The sequence below is a fragment of the Nematolebias whitei genome, chromosome 3 (genome assembly GCF_014905685.2).
Source record: "Nematolebias whitei isolate Nwh7 chromosome 3, NemWhi1, whole genome shotgun sequence".
NCBI lineage: Eukaryota > Metazoa > Chordata > Actinopteri > Cyprinodontiformes > Rivulidae > Nematolebias > Nematolebias whitei.
This window is the reverse complement of record NC_056500.1, coordinates 1,066,170-1,069,147: the sequence shown is the minus strand read 5'-3', so window position 1 is coordinate 1,069,147 and position 2,978 is coordinate 1,066,170. Positions and strand designations below refer to the sequence as shown.

General features: G+C 40.6%; 1 protein-coding gene across 1 annotated transcript in view; it reads right to left on the bottom strand.

Moving 5' to 3' along the window:
- Nucleotides 1-2,978, bottom strand: part of LOC119430354 (rab11 family-interacting protein 4) — a 27,566-nt gene that overhangs the window by 6,510 nt on the left and 18,078 nt on the right. The gene's annotated exons all lie outside the window — the stretch shown is intronic.

Genomic DNA, 2,978 nt, shown 5'->3' with positions numbered 1-2,978 from the left:
TATAAAATAATAATTGAACAGAAACATTCATCTATAAAATAATAATTGAACAGAAACATTCATCTATAAAATAATAATTGAACAGAAACATTCAAATATAAAATAATAATTTAACAGAAACATTTATCTATAACATAATAATTGAACAGAAACATTCATCTATAAAATAATAATTTAACAGAAACATTCATCTATAAAATAATAATTGAACAGAAACATTCATGTATAAAATAATAATTAACATTATTTATCTGAGGAGCAGCTCTGAGTTTAACTCCATCACTGAACTCTCATCTTGAGCAAGCATGAAGGCGACAGTGGAAAGAAAAACTCCCTCATGAGGAAGAAACCTTTAGCAGAACCAGGATCAGGACAAGAGGACCATCTGCTTCCACCAGCTGGGTTTGGTAGGAATAGATACACAATGGCAGGTCAAGAATCACATGTTAAGATAGAAATAGTATCAAATTAAAACTATTAAATTTTAACAATTCATTTAAGGACATGAGGTCAGTTTGTCCTCTAGTAGTCTAAGTCTATAGCAGCATAACAAGCTGACCCTAACTATAGGATTTATCAAAAAGGAAAGTCTTAAACTGGACAATGTGTCAGCCTCACAGACAGAAACTGGAAGTTGGTTCCACAAGAGAGGAGCCTGAGAACTGAAAGATCTTCCTCCCATTCTGTTTTTGTAAACTCTAGGAACCACAAGTAAACCTGCAGTCTGAGAGTGAAGTGCTCTGTTAGTAAAATATGGAACAATAAGATCTGTAATATAAGATGGAGCTAGGTTGTTGAGAGCTTTGTAGGTTAGAAGTAAGATTTTGAATTCTATTCTGGATTTGACAGGGAGCCAATGGAGAGAAGCTAAAACTGGAGAGATGTGATCTCTCCCAGTAACTCCAGTTAAGACTCTGGCAGCAGCATTTTGGATCAACTGAAGACGTTTTAAAGAAGTATTTGGACACCCAGATAATAAACCATTGCAATAGTCCAGTCTAGACGTGACAAATGCATGGACCAGTTTTTCTGCATCATCTTTAGATCAGATGTTTCTAATGTTAGTGATATTACGCAGGTGGAAGAAGGAGGTTCTAGTAACGTTTTTAATGTGGGGGATAAAAGACATGTCCTGATCAAAAATAACACCAAGATTTTTAACATTAGAGCTGGAGGACACATTAATGCATCTAAGGAGGGAGAAAGACTGAAACATTCATTCCTAAGGTGCTCAGGTCCAAAAACCAAAACCTCAGTCTTGTCTGTTCAACAGGAGAAAATTAAGGGTCATCCAGGTTTTTATGTCTTTAAGACGTGCTTGTAGTCTAAGTAGCTGATTGGATTCATTGGGTTTAATGGACAAATATAATTGTGTGTCATCAGCATAACAATGAAAATTTCAAATTCAATTTAAAACTACTTTATTAATCTCAGAGGTAAATTAAATGTTGTTGTAACTCATCATCCTGGTTTCATTAAAGAGTTGTTCTAGATGCTGATGCTGTGGACAGGAAGGATCTCTTGTAGCGTCTGTCCTACAACAGATCTGAAGCAGCCTCTGACTGAAGACACTCAGTCTTTGTATGACAGTCTGATGTTGTAAGACGGTCTGTTGTTGTATGACAGTCTGTTGTTGTATGACAGTCTGATGTTGTATGACAGTCTGATGTTGTAAGACGGTCTGTTGTTGTATGACAGTCTGATGAAGAGGATGCTGAGGGTTGTCTATAATGTTCTTCATTTGATGAAGAATCCTTCTTTGAACAATTATCTCCAAAGGTTCTAGAGGAGTCCCCAGAACTGAGCCAGCCTTCTTAATGAGCTTGTTGATCTTATTTAAGTCTCTTGCTCTGGTGCTGCTCCCCCAGCAGATGATGCAGAAGAGACAGCGCTCTCTACAACAGACTTATAGAAGATATGCAGCATCTTGCTGCAAACACTGAAGGACTTCAGCTTCCTCAAGAAGTACAGTCTGCTCTGTCCCTCCTTGTAGATGCTTCACTGTTGCATCTCCAGTCCAGTCTGTTGTCCAGGTGAACTCCAAGGTATTTATACTTCTCCACCACCTCCACTTCTTCTCCCATGATGGAAATAGAGTTGGACCTGTTCCTGATTCTCCTGAAATCTACAATCATCTCCTTTGTTTTGTTCACATTCAAGATGAGATGATTGTTTCCACACCATGCCACAAAGCGGTCCACCAGTTCCCTGTACTCAGCTTCTTGTCCATCTCTGATACACCCGACCACTGCAGAGTCATCAGAATATTTCTGCAGATGACAGGAGTCTGGTTTATACTGGAAATCTGAGGTGTACAGAGTGAAAAGGAATGGTGAGAGTACAGTCCCCTGTGGTGCTCCTGAGCTACTGACCACCTGGTCAGACACACAACCCTTCAGTCTCACACACTGTGGTCTGTTTGTCAGGTAGTCTTTGATCCAGGTGATTGTTGAGGCCTCCACCTGAGTCTTCTGAAGTTTCTGACAAAGCAGATCAGGCTGAATTGTGTTAAATGCACTGGAGAAATCAAAGAACATGACTCTCACAGTGCTGTCTGCCTTTTCTAGATGACAGTGAGTTTGCTGAAGCAGGTGTATGATGGCATCTTCAACTCCAAGTCCATGCTGATAAGCAAACTGCAGTGGGTCCTGATATGTGCTTGTTTGTCTAGTCAGATGGGTCAGCAGAAGTCTCTCTAGGACCTTCATGATGTGGGATGTCAGGGCAACAGGTCTATAGTCATTGAGGACTGATGGGTGAGTTTTCTTTGGCACTGGAACAAGACAGGATGTTTTCCACAACACTGGAACCTTCTCCTGGGTCAGGCTAAGGTTGAAGAGGTGCTGCAGAACCCCACAGAGCTGCTTTGCACAGACCTTCAGGACTCTGGGACTGACACCATCTGGACCTGCAGCCTTCTTCCAGTTCAGTCTCTCCAGCTGCTTCCTCACCTGACTTCTGGAGACGCAGAGGGGGGG